Raw genomic sequence first — 23,233 nt, 5'->3', positions numbered from 1 at the left:
TCTCCAATTAACTAATATGTACATTATATTTACACCACACTAACTTAGTCACCAAAGGTTGATAAACTAACCTCTAAATTTACTTTTAAAAAAACAAAGGAAGTCTCCATATCCACCTTCTTTCTATAATTGTCACGGTAATAATTCATAGTCATCTTTACCTCCCTGACAGTACACAATCTAAAGAAGCACCCATATCTACCGTGAAGGAAATGAACCCAAAGCGGATTATGCTGGGGTCACAATAAAAGGGCTCGCTTCATCCCCTCTCAAAATGTGGCTAATGCCCACAGAAGACAAGCTTGGAGGGATATGAGAGGATGTTCTTGCACCTCTGAAGTTATTTTACATGTCTTTCTCAATACTTTTGTAGTCATCTTGTCAGAGTCAGCCATATGACTGTAGCGTGCAAATGAATGTAATAAGCACAATTTTTCTACAATCTCCTATGCAGATATCTACGGGCAGGTGCAAGTATTGAAGGGACGGCCAGAATAGTAAAGTCTTTGATTTTCAAATTGGGGGAAGTTGACATGGAGGAAGAAGGAATGTAAATTTTATGGCTGATTTAATACTTTGCAATAGTAATAGAAGGAGAAGATGAGAATGATGTGTAAGGTTTTTTTGTTTTCATTCATTTTCTTTTTGGTTTCAAGAGTTGAGTTAATAGAGAAATATGGTGAAGTGTGGTCCATGCAGCCAACCCCCCCTAGTGGGGTAAGACTTGTTGCTATTGTTGTTCCTGTTGAAAAAGTTAAGTTAATAGTGCTAGGAATTAGGTTGGTAAGGTGTAAAAATAATGTGCAGTTAATTGATTGGGTAACCTGATGTAAAGTAAGTTTTAAGCATACATGTTTTGTCCAAAAATAATAATTGTTATTAGCAAATGATAGTTATTAGAACCAGAACTTCCTAGAAGAATAAAAATGTAAGAATGGAAAGATTCATGGGCAAATCATGAATTTACCTATATATTTCATATTTACAGCCATCTTCTTAACGTTTGTGAAATAATCCTGCGACAAACAGCATGAGGATTAAAAGAAATTGGATTAGTGACCAAAAATAAGTAGAAGAAATAACCACACCTCTTGAGAAATAAAAGCAACTGCTCATCTAACATGGAAATTGTTGCATTTAGTTGTAGTAAACAATCTTTAATCAAAGCGAAGTAGTTAGTTGAAAAAACAATAGGTCCAAGCTCTAACAAATTCATCAATATTTATTACGTGTGTAGGTTATTCCAAATTATGGGAAAATTTTTGAGAATGCAGAGAGTTAACAAATGGACTGGGGCACCACTCAAACAGCAACATAATTAAAGGGAAAAAATTGAACTAATAAGATAATTCTTTCATTGGATAATGGATAACAAAAACTGTTTTTTTTTTCTGTTTACAGTTGCTATTTTTGAGGTTACAGAATCCATCTACCAAAAAGATTACAATTCCCATCAGAATAAACTTAACAATTGAATCAGATAGAAGAATTTCTTAGGAGTTAATCTTACACTAAGATCATAATCATAATTGTTAAAATTGTGGAATTGACTCCCAAAGAAATCACCAATCTGACCCACTCTCTAGTCCTCTATGATGGAAGTTACCATACATTTCTGTTAAAAAAATATATATAAGAGGAGCACAACGAATGCCAAAACAGCATGTAGAGATAACACACAATACCTTGATCTTTTGGGATAGCCATGGGCCAACATCAAGTAGTAGTTTGTTTCCCGACGCATCCTTATCAGCCAATACATGCACTTCAGCAGAAACATATTCCTGGCCAGCACCTTCTGCCATCACAATAACTAAATGTCCATTTTCTTTTAGCCTCTCTTCAAGAAAGTCAAAAAGACCACCCTTTCCTTCTAAATAAAATGGGGACTCTGGAATCAAGCAGCAATCCTGTTACAGCTGACACATGATCAGTTGTTTTCTTTTTGTTGATTTTCTTTTCTTTCACTAATTTTGATAGGGGAGCAATTTAAAGTCCAAGATGAGATATGCTGACTCTTAAGAACGAAAAGGCAGTGGGAAGATGAGACATCCCCCAAAGAAAACTACAAAGGAAAGAGAAGGCGAAGTAGAAAGATTAAAAAAACACAGAATGAAAGTGAGAAGGAAAAAGAAAAGCATCATTCTCTAAACTTGCATTACCCACAGAGAACCACCTTTAAGAAGAATATTGATTATTTACTATCAATTATCTTTGCTGATCTCGAAAGAATCCATGCCTAAAGGGTGAGTTTTCTAATTTTGCAAAGATTATAAGCATATACATTTTAATTTTTAAGAGGAAGGGAGGGCATTAGATTTTAAGCCTATTGGTTTACGTTGAGTCATTTTCATTTGTGATATCAATTCCTAGTAACTAAGATCACCTAGGATAATATTGTAACTCAGTGCAGAACTGTAGACAAAGTAGCTGCTAACAAATTAAAAATCCCTTAGAATATGGGTGGCACTTTTCCTTAGGGATTAACAGCCTTCACTCTTAAATCTTATATTAATCATCAACTAGTGCATTTGGTAATGTTTGTGAAAGTTGCATCAAAATCCCAAGAAACTAATTAGTTAGGATAGCTATTCAACTCTTCACATATCAGAAACAGAGATTCCCTTGAAATAACCATGGAACAAGCACTAAAGAGCTGCCATACAGACAAATCTTCAACCCTTAAGTTCTAACTGTTACTCAGTTTTAACTGAAAAGGTCAACAGCTAAATTTCTTGTTTTTACTAAAAAGATCCTGCACTAGAACTAATAACATGATCTATCCAATTTATTTACCACATGAAATTAAAATTTTACAAAGACAATAAAACCAACTTGTAAACTTTTATGACATTGATCGAGCATATGTGAGACTGGGTAGTAGACTTACCACATCTCGGCTTGCCAAAGTTGCATGCATAGCAATGAAACCTGCAGATGGAAGGTTGTAAAGCATATTGCTGAAAAAGAAACAAGATGCTCACAGATCTAATACTAATGCATCATGCATCATATAAATCTCGCATTCTGCATTTTAAATTTAAATACTTTTGAGACTTAGAGATTAAAAAAAACAGAGAAATAAAAAATACAAAGTAGAGCATCTCCTAAGTGCTAATACCACTGTATCTGCCCATTAGTTTAACAATTCCAACTCCATTTTCAACACTTTCAACCTCCACATGTGCCGCATTAATGGCTCTTTGAGCTTCTTCAACAGCAGTATCAAATCCAAAAGATTTGTCTATCACCTGAAGCCAAACAAGAAAAATATCAATAGCAAATATCACGGATTCTTCTCTCAGGGAAAAAAATCATTGACCATAAAGTACAAAATGCTAATCCTTGTGTGCATTTTAGCTGAACATATGTAGCTATATATGATTGCTATATTTGTTGTACTTATAGGTACTGTTTTGTATTAAGTCACTATAACCATCAGAATTAAGTATAAATATAGAAGTTAACAATATATTCAGGAGTCCCACATGGCTTGTATTACATGATTCATAGTCTTTATAGTGCATGTAATAGAGGGCAACCTTATGTTTTTCCCTGTCCCAAAAGAAGAAGAAGAAGCTTCTTTTCTGGAGAAAACTACAGTACACTGATTGGTAAGACCATCAAAATATTTATAAGAATCAACTTAACCCCTCGAATGCTTTGATAGAACAACGGGATGCTCTGATGAAGAAAAAATATTTCTGCTGCCAAAAAGGCTACAGTAAGAAACCTTGAATTTTGCATGCTCTTGCTACACTTAATCAACCTCTTTTGGATTATTAGCAAAGCTATGTCTCTATTTAACTGAGACCTTTCATTTGACTATGTTGTCTAGAAGACTACGAGAAAATTTGGATGTCCTGGAGATGTAATAAAAATGTCTTATAAAAGCTGTTGAAGGTCCTACAAAAAGTGATACTATAAAATCAAAATATCAGTAAAATAAAATGAACATATTATGACAAATTTGGAGAAAAAAGTCCTTGAAAGAAATTGTACACAGTAAAGAAATTTTCAATGGGAGAATCATGCAAATTAGAAAGCCAATAATTGCAAGGACATTTGTCATATCTTGGCATATGTGACAATTTTGAAAGGATTTTGTACAAACACACATCCACAAAGAGGGAAATTTGTACGATGATCACAGCCTGATGTTATGAAGATTCCGATGGCATTAAAACCACAATGGAAAAGACTACTGCAAAATTCTAATGGAGGCAAATGTTTCAAATTTAACATAATAATTTATATTTGATGACATGGCTTCTTCAAAAGTTCCAGGATACTGAGAAATCTTCCATAATCGTAAAGCACAAATCAGCATTGCAAAATGGCCAAAAAAAAAAAAATAATAATAAGCAAATTGCAGTTTAACCAAAAAAAAAAAAAAAAAATCTACTGATATAGAGAAGAAAAAGATAATGAAACATCTTCAAAGTTTACAGAAAACTCAAATGTATCAAGTCAGCCTAAAAAAAAGTACTTTGTCATGGTCTAATTTACAGAGTTCAAGAAAGTCATCAAATATATAAATCGTTATATGCATGATTTTCAGCTGCAAAAGAATAGCTACAGTTCAGAAATGAGGATAATGACCGAATTATAATATGTAACTATGAATTCAAATTTTTTCATCTGCAAAAATAATAATAATAGTTATTGAAAAAAACTAAGGATTTATAGTTAGCTTCACTTACAGCAATATCATTATCAATTGTCTTCGGAATCCCAGCCACAGCAACTTGAAGGCCACGTTTTTTAACTTCCTTCATAACAGTAAGCCCATATTACTTCATCCAATAGAACTAAATGAATAAGAAGTTAAAGACTTTAAGTTCAAGGCAAGAAGTTTCATCATGTGGCACGAAACAGTTACCTCATATATGACTGCAGCTCCTCTCTGGGTACCGTCACCTCCAATTATGTATACCTTACATACAAAAATCAGTTCAGCCATCAAGGTTTGGCCCCCAGGGGGGGGGGTGAGTAAAGCTATCAAGACAATCAAGACAGATGAACAAACAACCACCTGATTTATTCCCCTGTCCTGAATGTTATCAACTATCTTGTGGGTATCATGCCCTCCTCGAGATGTGCGAAGAAAAGTGCCACCACGTTTATGGATATTGTCAACAACTTTAGTTGATAATTTCAATGTATTTTGGAATAAAATCCTCTATATCCTCCCTGAATTGTATTCAGCAGCATTATAGTCACGCAAACTGAAGTGCAAATACAAAAAACAGTATAAATATGCCCTCAAACAACTAAAAGCATATAAATTTGTGTTTCCTGAAGAAATAAGAAAGCAGGATTGAAGTGCGAAGATTGAGGACATCAAATGCCCAATAACTATGAGAAGAAGGAAAGGAAAATATTGAGGAAAAAAAATAAAAGGAGATATATTAGCATTAGTCCATTGCATGGGAATTAATGAGATTTTGGCCAGCTATTGACCATACCAGATCTCGTCCATTATAATTAATCCTCAATTTATCCCTCATTAAATCTGGATATTGGACCATATTATACCAGCATTAGGAAATAATTATGACTTTGAACAACAAGTGACAATCAACTGTTCACTTAGCAAAAGCAAAGAACATTGAGGAAGTGAGACATAGGTTTCAACGAAATCACCTCAATTCCTAGTATATCCTCAACACCGTACATGTAGTTCAAGCCACAAACAATTTCCCTGATCACTGTATTGATTCCGGGGCATAATCCTCCACAAGTAACTATGCAAGCTCGAACTTCTTCTGGCTTAAAGTAAACCTAGCATTACAATGCACCATCATTAACTTCTGAAGATAAAAAATGGGCACATATAACATGCATTTATACCTTTTCTCGAGGCCCTGCACGCCGAAAATGAACTCCTCTGGGGCTGTCTTTCTGAACCACAATCTAGAGAGGGTATTGAAAGAAAATGTACATAAAGCAAGGGTCATCAACCATTTTTAAAAAAGAAAAAACATTCATATAAAGGGAAACGAAACACTCTGTCACTTACATTTTGTGCAACCACATCTTCAGGGCACACAAAAGTGTTCCTAATAATCCAAACAAAACAAGGACAAAAGGCTTTCAGTTTAAGACAATAAGAAACAAAATGTTTTTGGGTACTAGAAAAAGCCATCAGATAAAATCTTAAAATTACAAAGAAAAATCATAAATTATGTCATAAAAAAATGAAAATAAGTGAACTAACTTGACAATTGCATAAGCTCGGCTCTTCTGCAATGGATTTGGAAATGACTGCAATGGAGGAAGTAATGAAATAAGCATAATGAATCAGCTCAATGGAGAAAATTTGGAAAGATAAGAGAGCTCTTTTAAATAGAGTTTCCAATTTGGAAACTAGGGTTTATAATTAGTAATATCGTTTTTATTGTCTTTGCATATAAGTTATTGACCTCAATTATATTGGAGCATGTTATTTTTCTCGATCTTGATTCATTTTCTGCTCATCAATCTATTCAAATATCATTATCTTAGGCTTCTAATAGTTGATATGAATTTTAAACAGAGGAGGGCTACATCAATCGAATTCTCTCTTAATATATTTACAGGGTATAACGGCATAAGTGTGATTAAGACAATTGTAAAGATTAGTTTGTAATAGAAATGAAAACATCGCTCACTGTACATATTACTGAGAGAACAGAAAGTCCTTTAGCTTTAATGGGCTTATCTCATTACAATCATGTTGAATTTCCAAGTCGATCTGTGTCTTTCCATCTCCTCAGAGGCTCTTCTTCTTTTTTCACACACATTCCTTCATTAAATTAGAGTTGCTAAAAATGCTTCCTTTCTCACTAATAAGCCGGAAGGAGATGACCCAAATGTATAGAATAGACGAACTTTTAAAAATGAAACTAAAAAGTAAAAATAGCATATCAGAGTATTTCGTTTTGAATGCGTATATATTGTGCATTTGTGTTTTCAGCTGACAAACCATGATTTATCCTTTTAAATTCAGACCCAAGCGAACTTCGCTTGTTATGCACAACAATAATATCAATAATCAATAATATAGTATCACAACCTAGAATAATCTAGATGAGTTAAAACAAGAAGTTTAATGAAAACTAATGCAAACAAATCAGCACCTGTAAATCTGGAAGGAAATGCGTCAAGTGGGGAACGTCTTCCAGCACAAACCCGTCATTACGTGCTTGCTTTGAACTCTGGGAAGCTCTTATCACAACATGCGTATGGCGGGAAAGCAAGGGCTTCGTAAGAAAGATTTCAGATCGGCAACGCAAATTCGGAGGAAAACGCGATGATTTTAAAGATTTTGGTTCGAGGGAAAGTTGAGGGGAAAATGAAGTGGAAGGTGAAGATGGAAAAAATGAAGACATTTCAGAGAGCGAAGAGGTAAGCGAAATATCCATATCGAAGTGACAAACAGAAAGAGAATTACACGGAAACTACTTTGATTCGGAACTTATGATCTTGATTCCTGAATCGACTTCCAGTTATGTCACGCAAGAGAAGAGACGCCAGCTTCTACATTGCTGTCGGGACGTGCCCCAAAAAGGACTTTTCTTTGAAAGGAACAAATCTTTAATTCAACCAAAAAATTTCTTTGACTGATAAATAAGGGTGGAATTCAACTCACTTTATTATGTTCGGTCAAAACAAAAGTCACTTTTAGTAGGGGTTATGTTATAAAATATACTCCCTCCTTTTAAACTATGATATAAGATATTTTTTATAAATTTTACTTAATATAAAATATAAAATATTAAATAATTTTAGATTTATTTTTTAATAATTTTTATTTGTGTTCGTAAATCATAATTAATTAATTATGATTTTTATTATAATTTGAGAAGAGTAACTAATATAAAAAGCAAAGATAAACAAGACAATAACAAGCCAAAAATGGAGGAGAAAATAATGGAAGATAATTTGTTATTCTCTTAAATAGTTTTGCTTTAGAGATGGCTCTATTTGTAGGGATCTAACTATTAAAATTTTATTCTATAAAAAAATGAAGAGATATATAATGGTATATTATATAAATCTTCTAAAGATATAAGGTATTAATTACTCTAAAAAATTCACTTTAAATTATTCGTTAGGACATTAAGGATAAAGAAATCTTAAGATACTTCCTCCATTTTTATATATAAGAGAAAGTATCACTTTTTTTTTCCATAAACCATTCCTAAGGTAAACCATTCATTTATTACAAAATTTTTAAATTATCCCTTATAAACTCATTATTTTCATTCATGAAAAACAATTAGTGCATTTTTATTTAGATTAAATACATGGATATTTTGGTATAATTTTTTATTTTCAAATGTAATTATTATAATTAATTGATTTTATTAAAATATGATACATTTATTTTCTTTTATATATAGAAATGAAGAGAATATAAGTTGTGAATATCCACAATATAATATTTAGGGTTAATGATCATTTTTATTTTTAAAGTTTTCTCTCACAAATATCCAGTGTTTAAAACTCAATTTTAGTCTATTCTTTCTCTTGACATGTATTTGGTTGGGGGCTTCTCGATTTTGGAAGGGATCTCCCCTCTCCTCCCCTTATATTGCTCCCCTTTAAATTGAAGTTTTTTTGGAGGGGAGCTAATTTTTTAATATTATAAGTACACTCATAATTAAAAAAAAACTCTTTTTTATATTAGATTATGTTTCACTCTCAGATCTCAACTGATTTCATTGGAATTTTTTTAAAAAATTACAGTTCATCATATTTTATTATATATTTAAGGGAGTTATTTATTTTTTATAAAAAAATGTAATCATTATAATTATTGGTTTAATTTTTTTATTCACATATTAACAATATGATAGGATGAGAATAAATTTTTAAAAATCATGCAATTTAAATTAATGTGTAAAATTATTTTCTACAAGAAACAAATAAAAAATTTTAAACTAATATATTGGGATATAATAATAAATTTGTTATTACCTTCCCTCCTCTCCTAAACTAAACAAAAAATCATTAAAAACCCTTCCCCTCTGCTCCCCTCCAACAAAATCAAATAAGGTAACATTAAAACCTTTTCCTTCCCTCTCTTCCATCCTTTCCTCTCAAATCAAATACACCTTAAAAGTTATAAAATGGATCACTCTTACCCTGCCATCAATTCCAGTTAAGTTTGATAGTTAGTTTTTTTTTTAATCAAAGAATACATTTAATCCTTTAATTTTATATAAAGATTCATTTAAGTCTGTTAATTTTATAAAATGTCCTCTTAATCATATAATCCTAATATTGTTAGTTCCATCCTAATAAATTTTCACATTAAACTTCCAAATATTAATAAAACATTTTAAAATATTGACATATTAAATTTAATTTTTTAAAATAAAAATGATTGATACAAAATCATTTAAAAATAACAGTATTATAGTTAAAGAATTAAAAAAATACTTTATAAAATTAAAAAAAATCAAATGAAATCTTATATAAAATTAAAGAATTAAAAATATATTTTAACTTTTTTTTAAACATAAAATTGTAGAGTTGTCGCCTGCGTGTCACTCAAATCATCCACCTTGCAAACGAGTCAGATTATTTATTTTTAACCAAAAACTCTCTCTCTCTCTCTCTCGCCTCCCCCTCTCCCCCTGCTTCTCAGCGCCTTGTCCGATTCTGTTTCACGAAGATGAAATCTTCTACATCACAATAGCCACATTTCTACATCACAATGCAATTTCAAACCCATAACAAGCTGAACAAGTCAATATCCCAGAAAGAACAAATCGCTGGCAACTTATTGAAGAAAAATCAAATCCTTCTTTTTTTAAAAAAATCAAAAATTAAACCCAACTGAAACATATCAACGACGAAGAAGAGATTGGAGAATCAAATCTTGACAGAGGGACAGCAACAATATGAAAGCGATTAAAAAACAACAACAGTTGTAACAGCAGAAAAAAATCAGAAAAACCCATAAAAAATTCCAATCACAACCCTTTTCAGAGACACGACGATGACTGCCGCTGGAGGAATTGGAAGGGACAGAGACGATAACCAGAGAAGCGGAAGCTCGGATGCCTTCAGCCATTGCACCTTCTGGGGATGATGAATTGGTGAAAATTGGTTTGTTTCTTTTTTCTTTTCTTTTTTTCCCCCCCTTTGCTGTTGCGAGGAAGTGATGAGGTGGAGGGAGGGGAAGTGGTGGTTTTGGTGGAGGTAAAGAGGACGTGGAGGGACAATGTGGACATTCTAGTCAAATAGAAAATATTTAACCGTGTACGTTAATTAACGGTAAGCGATGAATTGAACCAATTTTTTAAGTTTAAAGCAAAAGAATGAACGAAAGTGGAGTTTAAGATAGTCAGTATCCTAAAAAAAATAGTTTAAAAACAAAATTAAGGATTAACCTTAATATTAATAATGCTCGCATTGGACGTTCATAATAAATATTATATTAAACATTTATAATAAATATTATATTTTATTAAAATCTTATTAGAAAAAAATTCAATGAAATAAAAACTTAATAAAAAAAAGAGTACATAATATTTTTAAACGCTTAATAAAATTGTCTCATTGAAAAATTTCTTAGAAAAAACTCAATAGGACAAAACCTACACACACCTACAACTGTTAAAAGCAGATTTATCACGACTTATGATACAAAGGCCACTTATCTCAACCAATATCATGATTTGCCACAGCCAATCCATTGCGAAACAATCTGTCACGATAAACAAGGCAATCCGTTGTGGCATACACCCAAAAACAGCACAATTATGGCATTAGGAAATTAAATTTTTGAAGCACCAAATTAATTGCTCGAAGTTTTGATTAAGATGATCCAAATGTTTGCATGTAGATAATTAAAAGATCTATCTAATGACTCTTGTTTTATCACATTCTTGTATTAGATGAGGATTTTGGAATACTTTGCACCGAACAAGCACCTGTGCCAAAAGCATCAAAATTAAGTTTCTCTCCTCTTAAGCGTTAAACACCCTCCACATGCATAAATTACAACTTGTAAAATCATGCACATCGCATACTATCAACTTAAGGATCCGCCCATGTGCTCACATTTGCACCGTTTTTCCAAAAACATATAGGACCACAATCAAAAATACCCTAATTTAACAATAACGGCTTGATGAAGATGATAAATAATCCAAAAAAAATATATAATAACCCCTAATGTTAGCAAATATGTGATCTATTTATACATAATTTAACTAGAGACTTTACATTGGCAAGCTCTAGTTTCTCGCTCTAGCAATGTCCCCTTTCCCTTAGCCATACCATCTATCGGAAAGATAATAACAAACAAAAAGATATTTTGCAATTTCAATAACAAAGCAATTTAATCAAAATGTATAAAAATGTGGCATTCACAATAAATAAGCATAATTATTACACAAGACAATCTACAAATTAATCACAATGCATCAGTAAGTCATAATCTATATTATCATATACAATCACCTTATATCACTTCTTATATCTGAATTCATAAGCTATTAACTTATATAGATTTAACCTATGTGATTGGGCTAGTCCTGCTCTTCAATTATGAAGGGTTATGAAGGGTTACTTACCCAAAAGCTTTCACACTCACTCTCGAACCATGGACTCTCATAGAGATTGGTGATACTAATTATCATGCCCGACCCATGTTATACTTGAAAGGTTGATGAGAATACTAAGCACACATATTAATAAATATGTTAAACATTGTGTGTAAACTTAATGAAAGCCACATCACGTGAATTTTCCAATGATATCTTCCATTAACACTAGGGCGAACTCCTGCCCATCCATGATTATGCAAGTTCACTCGATGTATGCCCAACACATTCATACTTTCCATTATCACACATAATTGTATAAGCATAAATATACTCATTTTCTGTAACTCAAGAAGTTGCGTGTATTTCTTGATAAAGCATCACACCCAATTTTAAAGCTAAAAATTTCATGATTACCAACTCAAGACTTACTCAATTAAAGCTCATCACATTCGTAACCACATATACAAGAGTCACATATAATTCCACCAAGCGTAGCTTCATCACAAAGAGACAAATTTCTTGCCTCGAGTAACCCCTTAAAGGTAACAAGCACATAATCATGTTTTTATTCCTTATTATGTAATGATCCTAAATTTTAAATTAATAAAAAAAATTTCTCCCAATTTGTAGTTTATTTAAATTAGTTTTATGAAAAATGAAGAGTGGTGAATTAGTAGAACTTATGCTAATAGTTGGTTTCCTTTTTGCAATTTCCTAATGTTTAGATTTTTATTCTTTCCTTTTCTTGTCAAACGCACACACCGTCTCAAATTTTTTTCCTTCTCCTCCTTCAAAATTTAAGGAATTAAATACTGTTTTGAATAATATTGTATGCTATTTTATAAATGCTGAGCTAAAGATTAATGAAGAGATTAAATGTTGAAAATGGTTGAATTGTTTGGATGATTCTCTTATGATTTATTTAATCATGAATGTTCTCATAGTACTTATAAATATGCTTGAAAGGTTTATTGGTGGAAATGAGATTATTAAATTTTTATAGTAGAACCTAGAGAAATTATAAATATTACTCAAAGGAGTACATGTAAGTTTTGGAGTTTTAAAATATCAAAATAAGAGAAAGTAATTCACAGGATGCATGTATGATGTGTTGTTAAATTTAAAAGAAGCATGAGAATTGTTAATATGAGTTACTATGACTTATGGTTAAAAATGAGCTACAGGAAGATATGAGGATGAATTGAGGGTTGGTAAATGCTTAATTAACTGAAGTATATTTGAAACATAATTGATTAAAATATTATCTTTAATATTATTTGGATTGAATTTAAATGCTTACTAAATGCTTGAAAAATTACTTGATAAATAATTTTAAAATTATGATTTATTTGTCAGAAAATTAAGAGCATTATTAAAATTAAAGTGAAAAAAAGTTAAGAAAAACAAGCTTTAATATTCTTGAAAAATTCTCAAGTAAGTGAGCAATGTTCCAAATAAATTTTTAGTAGTGTATTTATAAAAATTTCTTTATTTAAATTTTAATATTATTTTCTTATATTGTGTTAATATCTTTTTCAATTAAAATTTTTACAATAATTGTTTTATTAATGATTATGTCTTGATTTTTACCAATAATTTATGTTAATGCAATTTGATTATTTAATGTCATGTTTGATATGAAAATGAAGTTGGGCAATGGGAAATAATAGTTGAATAGGGTGATGGAAGATGAAAACTTTAAAGTTGCTTTCTTGCCTTATGCACGCTGGATTTTTATTAAGGGAATTGAGTTCAAAATGCTGATTGTTAATGGCAATTCTGTTAACCCTTAGCACGTTATGATACACCAAGCTAGTGAGGTGCTTAAGCAGGAGGTGGTAGCCCCATGCGAAGGCCAACACACATGAATCGAAGGGATGGTGATTTATTGTACACACACTTGTTTTTCGTGGGCCTCATACTTGCGCTTGATTTATGGCTCTTGTCGTGGTTGATTTATGGCTCTTACAACGCTTGTTTTGGGGTTTTAGTTGCTCTTGATTGGTTAGTTACCCTCATGAACTATGTGTCCACGCTTGTTATTTGTTTTAATAAAGCCATACTAAATTCGATAAAAAAATTATCATTTTTATATCAATTTCTTTAAAGGAATTTTTAAATTGCACCATTACTTGAAATTTTACATATATCATGAACATAAAAATTTTGATAAACTTAATTTGTTCTAATATTGTTGTTGGTTTCACGATTATACTAATAAGTAAACTCTTCATTTATTGTTAGTTAAAGTAAGTGTTTCATCACTCCCTTGAGTTGTTCAAACTAAGTTATTAGTTACTATCTTCATATTTTTATTTTTTGTATAATTTATAAACTCAATTGGAATGTTACTCATCGAAAACTTTCTTTGGTCTCAGATATTGTAGCTGATCCTGTGCTTTTTGCTGTTATTGAGGGAAAGTATTGCTTTTTGGATAATGGGAGCATTCTTAGGCCATCCACTTTGATGTAATTGTGTATTTATTTGAAATTATAAATTTAATATTTCACATATATCATAGTTAGGTCCTAATTTTATTTTATTATATTGTGAAATCTACTAGTGTGGGCTTGATGTCACAGGATCATCATTCTTTTCCCAAAAAGGCAATTCAGTAGAGTGTGCAACACACTAGCTTATACATGCACATAACCCTCCCCAAGTCCCTCCATAGGCCAATTCATGACACCCTCATCATGAGTGACTCGTCGGTTAAAAGGTCTACGACTAGACAAACCTAAGTTCGGCTTTAATACCATTTTGTCATGAGCCAATTACTCTCTTTCCAAAAAACTAATTTAGTGGAGTGTATAAGGTACCTACTTATATGATCCTCTCTAAGTTCTTCCTAGCTGTGATGTAATATTGGGCTATCTTCTTCTGTTGGTTTATATTTTGGATAGCTTCGTAGACATATTATGAGGATTTGTGGACTCAAAAAGCATGTGCGCACGCTCTCTTTATAACTATCATCTCTGAAAGTTATCAGGCGATACAAGATCCGATGGAGGAAAATATTCATAGATATATGATTTTAGTTATAGAAATGAGTGAATCGTTTTTAGAGTAAATCACACGATTTCAAAATGAGAAAGGAGGCATATAATTTAGGCAAAATTATTGGGCCACTATCGCATCACAAAACTTTAAAGCCAGTGACAGGAAAGGCTTTTCTTTAATTAGGGGCACTTACCAATGGGCACTTGGTAGAGTTGGCAAGGGTTACTACCAACATTCCTCAAGACGAGGGTTTGAACCCTGTGGAGTAACAAACGCGATAATTAATGCGACCTCAAAGAGGTTGTCCTATCGGTACCTCGCTACCACTGTAAGGTCTCCTCGCGAGAGGTCCGGATTAGTCTGGTGCGGGCAATGAACCCAGGATATCCCAGGATACCGGATGGTTTATACCGAAAAAAATTAGGGGCACTTGCATTCTGATTCTTATAATTCATAAGATATATTTAGGAATTTTCTTTAAAGAAAAAGAGACCTTCAAGATTTAATGGTACATTTTTATCCTTGAATTATTTTTCAAAAAACACTCAGTGTTTTAAAATATTTATTGTAGCACTTTTATCCTTAAAGAAATTAAAACATAGCATATATATTTGCTCCTAATATTAAATACTCCAATGTTAACCATTAAAAATGTTGACTAGGACTTAAATTTGACAAAAAAATATAACCTTTATGCCAAGTGAATTGAAGTTAAAGTGCATTTTTGCTATTGAATTATTCTCTGAGAAGCCTTCAATGTCATAAGCTATTTGTGTCATGGCAACTTCATCCCTAAAGTAATTAAAGTGTAGCAAAAATACATCTTAACTTGGATCCACTTAGTATGATATGCATCATTTTTAGCTATAATTTAAAAACTAGATCGGACTGAACGGTTGGACTGTCTTTTGGATTGAGAACTAGGATCAAGTTGGGAATTGAATCCAGTTCTTAAAAATTGAATGGCTCAAAAAATGACCCTTTTTCTTTTTTTTTAATCAATTTTTTAGAAAATGACTCATTTTTTCAATCATTTGATGTTATATTATATCATGCAGCTTGTTAAGTCACGATAGACTTAAAATGTTTGATTTTATTTTTAAGTTAAGTAACAATTTCATATTTATTGCTTATATTTAAATTATGATATACATATATAATTTTTTAATTTAATTATTATGTTATCGATTTGACCATTAGTCCAACCCAGTTGAACTATGCGAACTGTGAACTGTTAGCTTTTTTGATTCAATATCCGGTTTGATTCTACAAAGACTTTGGTCAAACTTAATTCCTAATTATCATTTTTAATAATCAAAATTAGAGTATTTAACATTAGGGGTAAATATATCACGTTTTAGTTATTTTAGAATGAACATGTTTTATATATTGATCTGTCTCATTCATTGTCAGGTTCACGTCTTTGCTTCTGTATGAAAATATCCAAAATCAAGGGCTACTATTGTATAATTTTTTTTTAAACAAAAACACTCAATTATGGCTATTGTTGTGCGATAGAACTGTCGTCATTACTACTATACATATTTTTTCACTACGTCTTGTCTACTGTCGCGAAAATGCAAATTGAACCGTCGCAAAAATTAGTATTTGTGCTAGCATGTTTAACTACAAGAAGGCATGAGATTAATTCAATATACTTTTGAAATTGGTATCCATGTATGCTGGGATAATTTTAATCTACTATTTCCATATAGGTAGTCATCTTCCTCATCTTCATCACTTTGCCACTGATTTCTTGTGCCTAGACTATCACATTTGATTCATCATCCTCATCTTCATAGTCACTAGGCTTAACAATTCTCTCCATCTATTTCTTCCTCTTCCTCTTCCTTTCCTCCTTACTCTTCTCATCCTCACTATCATTCTCATCATCATCGTCATAATCAAACCCTAGTTTGAGATTCAACAGCTCATCATTATACTCTTCATTTGACAATTTGCTTGTTATAGATATTAGACCCTCTTGACATCAAATTTTAAGAAGAGCGATCAGACTATAAATTGTTTTAATTGATATCAATAATTTGTCTCTTATATATATATATATATGCTTATTGCTCTTCGAGTAATGAATAATAAAATAGGATAGGATCATGTTGATGTACGTTGCAGAGAATCATCAATTTTTGTATGGGAACATGCAATTTTCTTTAATATTACATCAATATTTTTCTATATGGTTCATTATTTTTCATTCAAGTGAATGGGACTTGGCCAGTTAAAAAGAAAGGAACAAAATGATTATCTTGTAAAGTCAGTTACACGTAATCATGTACGAGTATGTTGGTGATTTTTTTTTTTTTTAAAGAAGAACGGAAGTAAAGAAGAGATATGAAATAAAATAATATAGCCTTACTCAACATGTGATTTTTTTTTCTTTTTTTACTTAGGCAAGAAGAAAACTTTATTAGGGCCAATTAGAGAAACACAAACGACACAGAGGTGAAAAAAAGTACAACCACAACTAAAAAGACAACCATAACTTCATTAAGAAGAAAATCATCAATAAGAAGCACGTTCTATTATAAATTTTGTTTAGATAATTTATAATTTTTTTCTCCTCCAACAAATATAAACTACATAAAATATATGAAATAAATAAAAGTTTTGTTATAAATAAATGAAATTTAAATATTATGTACGGAGATTTTGTTATAAATTTCCTCTGGGTAATTACTTGTAAAAAGTTTTCGCCTTAACTATATATAAACGACGTGAACTATGTGAAATTACTAGTACATTTCCTCTACTTCAACAAGTATAAATAACATGAACTATGTAAAGTGAATGGACTTTTTATTGTTAATAAATGGAAATTGAATATCATTTATGGATATTCTATTGTGTATTTCACAAAAGAATAATTCCATGTTTTCATAAAAAAAAAAACTTAATTCCAATAGAAAATTTTAGACCTATAAAAATATGTTGGTTCCATGGGCTTACAATGAGATTCTCCTGGCTGCAATATAGTAAAGCTGGTTTTGTTTTTCATTTTATGTTTTTAATTGCTTTTTTATTAGGGGGATAAATAAGTCCTAAGGAGACAAATTAATTTAAATTAAGTCTCAACCAATTTTAGAATGCTAACAAAGTCATTTGGTCCTTTAGCAGTAATAAGTCTAACATTTCCATAAATTTGCAAATTTAACTCTCAATTCTGTAACTTTGTTGTGATGCATTTGCAACTTATTTTTAAAATTTTAATATGGTTGAAAAATAAATAATAGGCAATAGAAAAATGGAAGATCTATTTTTTTTATTGATAATTAGGCAATAGGTGAAGTATAAATAAAGACTTAATATTTTTCAACATTAAATTTAAACATTTGTGCTTCCTGTTAAAATATGAAAAACAAATTATAAATTCATTACAATAAAATTATAAAATTAGGAATCCAATTTGCAATCTCTAGAACTGTTAGACATAATATTTTTTGATATTTATGTTTTCTTTATTAAAATTAGGAAAACAAATTGTAAATACATCACAGTGAAATCATAAAATAAGAAGTTGAATTTGTAAATTCTTGAAATTACTAGATTTAATACTTCTTAACATTAAAGATAAATAATTGTGTTCCTTGTTAAAATTTGAATAATAAGTTAAAAGTGCATTATAATTATAAAATTGAGAGTAAAATTTATAAATTTTTATAAATTCTTGTTAGATTTATTACTGGACTAAAAAATTTTATTGACATTATAATTTTATAAAATTTGGGCCTTTTTATCGCACTTGAGGGGACACGCTCTTTCTGCTTTAATAAAGGGATGGCATAACAGTAACTATTGGCACAACTTTTTGACTTTTTAAAGTTACGCTCCTCGATCGGTTTCTCTGTCGATTGTGTCATAGTGACGGTGACGGTTAGGTATATTATCTCTTTTACTCTCATCTCACTCATTCTCAGCTTCATCTTCATCTCTTCAAGTCTCGGCATTCATGAAGGAATGCTTTCTGTGATCTGGCAATTAGCTTCAAATTTCAATTGGGGAATTTGAATCGTGTGCGATCGTTAAAATTGGTGTGGGTCGGGCCTGTAAATAGAAAACAGTTATTTAAAAAATTACATAAAATGACTTAAAAAATAAAAAATACCCCTTAAAAAAATTAATGCCAATTAAGTCGTTATATGATCATTTCTAACTCTTCCTCCAAAATTTACAAATAGTATTATTTATAAATGATTGCATTTTGTACTTTAGCTATAAAATTTTAAAGAAGGATTTTTAAATTTTGGTGGAAGACTTATAAATTACACACTATTAATTTTTTTTGTAGGGTATTTATGTATTTTTTTGGTCATTTTTTGTAATTTTTAATGTCTTTTTCTACAATTTTTAAATCAATTAACTAATAGTTAAAATTAATCTTTTTAATAGTAGGGTATCCAGTGCATCATTTTCAAATGTTGAAGAGAGAAATTACACCACATCTAAATTTAGGACACTAGGATCTCCCTAACGAATAGTTGAAGGGCAAAAATATATTTTAATCCATGAATTTTTCTGTTGAGTTGCCTTTGTGGGTATTTAATCAATAAAATTATTTTGTATTTTGGATTTTATCTTTTAGTATATGCCCACACATCTATATCGACATTTTCATGTTTGCTATTCTAACTTTATGCTCTAATTGTCCCCTTAAAGTTCAATAAAATTATTTTATATTCTAGGCTAATTGTCATTCTGATGGCAGATGGAAGAAACTGATTCAAAGATATGGCCTGAGTTAATCGCTAAAGCTTTCATAGATATTGTGGCTAAAGTTCAAATGAGTGAAGCACTTGCAACATCAGCTGAAGCAAATAAAGGTGAAAGAAGTAAGGAGGCCACTTCTTCTTTGTCAGATTATTCTCTTGCCAAGTGTGTGATTACTCTTAATGAGATGGCATACCTTCAAGAAGATGCTTATATGGAAGCCTTGAAAACCTTGAAGAATGACCCTGAATGGAGAGAAATTTTTCTTAACATGATACTTTACAGGAAAAGCAATGGGTACTTCATGCTTATAGTGGAGAGTTATGAGTCTTTATTTTGTTATTGAACTTGACGATTATGTCACTAAACTTATGAGTAGTTTGTGTTGGAGATCGGATTTTTGAGCCTTTATTCTGTTATGGAACTCTATGGTTATGCCATTAAATTTACACTACTATAAAATTGGCTATACTTGATAGTTATTTTTGCCCATATTTAAAAGTCAACAATCGTCAAGTAAGCTTCTATCATATATTGGGGATGCCTATATTTAATGGTTAAGAAACCATAAAATATTGTGCTTAAATATTTAACGATTGTTATCAACTGTCATATATAAGTGCTCATATTTGACCAATAATAGAGTTATGATGGCAAATTTGATGATTATAATATATAACCGTCAAATATGCACCCTCATATTTAACGGCTATGGCAATAATTGTCAAATATGCCCTTCATTTTTTAAAAAAGTTGGGGGCTACATATTTCACAACCCTCTAAATTACAAACTAGAATACATGTATCTAGAATGCTTATAATATTTTTTCAATTTAGAATGCTTCTAATATATAAATTAAAACTATTTAATTGAAAATAGGTAAAATGATTATTTTCATATATAATATTATTAAATCCTCCAATAATCTAAATCGAAGTTACCTCCTATGAATTTGTCACAAATTGAGCTAGCAAATGTCAAGAATCTTGACACCACTCCTTGATAACTTCATTGATGCTAGCATCCTCAAATACTTCACAATACGTGCATGAGTAGTACTACATTATAAAATAATCAAAGAAAAGTTAGTTGGCTGATTTTTAATATTTTAAAAAAATTAAATTCAAATGACACACACTCACACCTATATATGCACATACCTTCGAAGGAATGATAGTCTGTTAGCAAGTTATGATATCTTTAATATGCCTCATAGCAATATCCACAGTTTGGGCTATTATCCTTTTGTCGTGGGCACTTAAAAAAACAATAAAAATATACTAATGAATTAGAACCAATAAACATAAAATAAAAATAATATTTAAAGGCAGTACCTTAATTATAAGAATTTAAAAATGTTATAAGATGAAATCCTTGAAGGGAAATTAATTTGACAAGTTCAAGTAATTAACTCTTATCCTCACATGTAAGGTGCCAAGAATAACAATTCCTTTGAAGTGTTATTGTTCCTTCCCTCATAATACTTAGACAAAGCAACCGATTGAGTTTCACAACTCTCGACAGATTGGTCAATGAGCAGTGATGTCATAAGGACATATAAAGATGAACTTTAAGACAAGGTTGACAGGGATGATGAAATTTTCATAAAGGTACCTAAATAAAGAAATCAAATATGTCAATATATTTGTTATAAAACAGAAATTAGTCATGTTAAAAATAAGTACCTCATATGAAAGTGAACAACGATTTGGCTAATCTCCTTGTGCTTGAGAACTTCATCGATCACTCCGATCCTGAGCATATCTCCTTAATCTTTGTTGTACATGCTGTGATTGAGTGGGACCAACATTGTAGGATTTTTAGTCCTAAACATAAGGGCATACGCTTCAAGTGCATCTCGCCATCTCATTGATAGTTGAGATACACTTGTCAAGAGTAGTCCAGCAAACTTGGATTCATATGCTGAGTTTTTAGGACTGTCTTACACCTTGGACTATAAACCAATAGTGTCACTTATAGATGAAAAGAAATTATGTATATACTTTACATGAGATAATGCCAACTAAGATACTTTTTTTGTCTTTTCTTTGTTGTCTACCAATAGTATGAGATTCCTAGGCCATGCAACAAAGGAGACTACCACAATGGGTAGGCTTGAATTATAGAGAGAAAAGAGAGAAGAGAGATGACAAATAAAATGGTGGGTGAGATCGAAGAACATAGAGAGGCAAATTTAAAATCAACGTATTTGACAGTTGCCCATTTTAACCATCAAATGTATTCCACAAAGTTTAACAGTTTAGTGATGCAACAGTCAAATATATTCTATTTTAATTTTAAATTAAATTATTTTTCAACAAGTTTGATTATTCTCTTATCCAATCGTCAAATTTGTAACTTTATTGTTTATTAAGTTTGACGGTTTCCTATGTGAACTGTCAAATAAGCCCGATTTTAAAATCCCGCCTTAATATATTTGAAAATTCTTTTAATAACCGTCACACATCAAGCATCATATATGCCTAATTCTGTAATAGTGTTTAGAGTTTGTCTTTTTATTCTACTATGGAACTTTGTTTATAAACTATATTGTGTTTGGATTAATGAAAGTTTATATTTTACCAAATTCCTCATGATACTAAAAAATTGATAGATTCATTCATTTCTTATTATAATTCTTTTATAATTTCAAATTATTCTTGCATTTTAGTCATTTGAAATTTCAGTCATTTCAAGCATATCATTTTTTTTGTGTTTTTCACTATCAATGTTTTTGCCACTCTTGCATCTTTTCTCATTTATTGTTTTCCTTTTTCATTGATTGAAAAATAAAAGGAAGCTTATCACTTTTAATTTTTTGTTTTCTCTTCAAATTCAACATGTCTCTCTTTCGCTTTGAAAATTTTTTAAAGGTTAATGAGTATTTTAGACCCTAAAATATTATGCAAAAAGTGCCATAGACCTTGAACTTTTAAAATATGCAAACTGAATCCTGAACTTCTAAATTTATAACAAATTACTCGCCACTGTTAAGTTATACTTAATGTTGTTACTATTTACCATACTGTTCTCCATGGGGGCATACTGTTCTCCATAGGGGCATACTGTTCTCCATGGGGCCCAATTAAATGCTCGTCTGGCAATCCTTTGTTGATGTATCATTTAATAATGAGCACTATAGACTCTAAATTATTGTACAAGTAGCATCTTAGACCCTGAACTTTGAAATATATAGCAAATTATCCCACTATTTACATGTAAAACATTGATTATTATGTAGACTAAATTAGCCTCAATGTGGTTTGCCATAGTGAATGCATCGTCGGTCACAGCAAACAACCCATAATTTTGTGAAATGATGTTTTCTTCCCTTTTTTTGCAATTTCTCTAGATGATTGGTTTCTCATGCTTTCATATACTCTATAACTTTGATTTAATCTTATTTTGAATTATGTATATTTATTTAATGGTGAAAACTCGAGATCCCATTTGAAAAGAAGTTTAAGTATCAAAGGATTTTACAGACAATGGATGCAAAAGCTGATAATTTCATCAACGAATTTCAAACTCAAATTAACTAGTTAATTACAATCCTCTAATATTTAAACTCATTTTCAAATGGGATTCCAATTTTTTATGATTAAATAAATAAATATTATTTAAAATAAGACTAAAACTAAAGTTATAGAGTATACAAAAGCATGAGATACCAATCATTTAAAAAACATTAAAAAAGGGGCAAAACAATTATTTCATAAAATTATGGGTCTTTTGTCGTAGCCAATAATGTGTTCACCAAAGTGGACCACATTGAAGCTAATTTGGTCTACATAATAGTTAACATTCTATACATAAACAATGGGGGTAATTTGCTCTAAAGTTTAAAGTTTAAGATCTAAGACGCTACTCGCACAATAGTTTAAGGTCTGTGTTATTTATTAACAAATGACACATTACAAGGGACTGTCATATCAGCATTTGACTGGGCCCTATAGTGAA

At 30.8% G+C, this 23,233-nt stretch overlaps 1 pseudogene; it reads right to left on the bottom strand.

The window, feature by feature from the left end:
* Positions 1-542: 542 nt before the first annotated feature.
* Positions 543-7,539, bottom strand: LOC129295691 (ATP-dependent 6-phosphofructokinase 4, chloroplastic-like; annotated as a pseudogene).
* Positions 7,540-23,233: the final 15,694 nt, after the last annotated feature.

The sequence above is a fragment of the Prosopis cineraria genome, unplaced genomic scaffold (genome assembly GCF_029017545.1).
Source record: "Prosopis cineraria cultivar Desert tree isolate PC_DT_omini unplaced genomic scaffold, ASM2901754v1 PC169, whole genome shotgun sequence".
Lineage (NCBI taxonomy): Eukaryota > Viridiplantae > Streptophyta > Magnoliopsida > Fabales > Fabaceae > Prosopis > Prosopis cineraria.
This window is presented reverse-complemented; position numbering and strand designations above follow the sequence as displayed.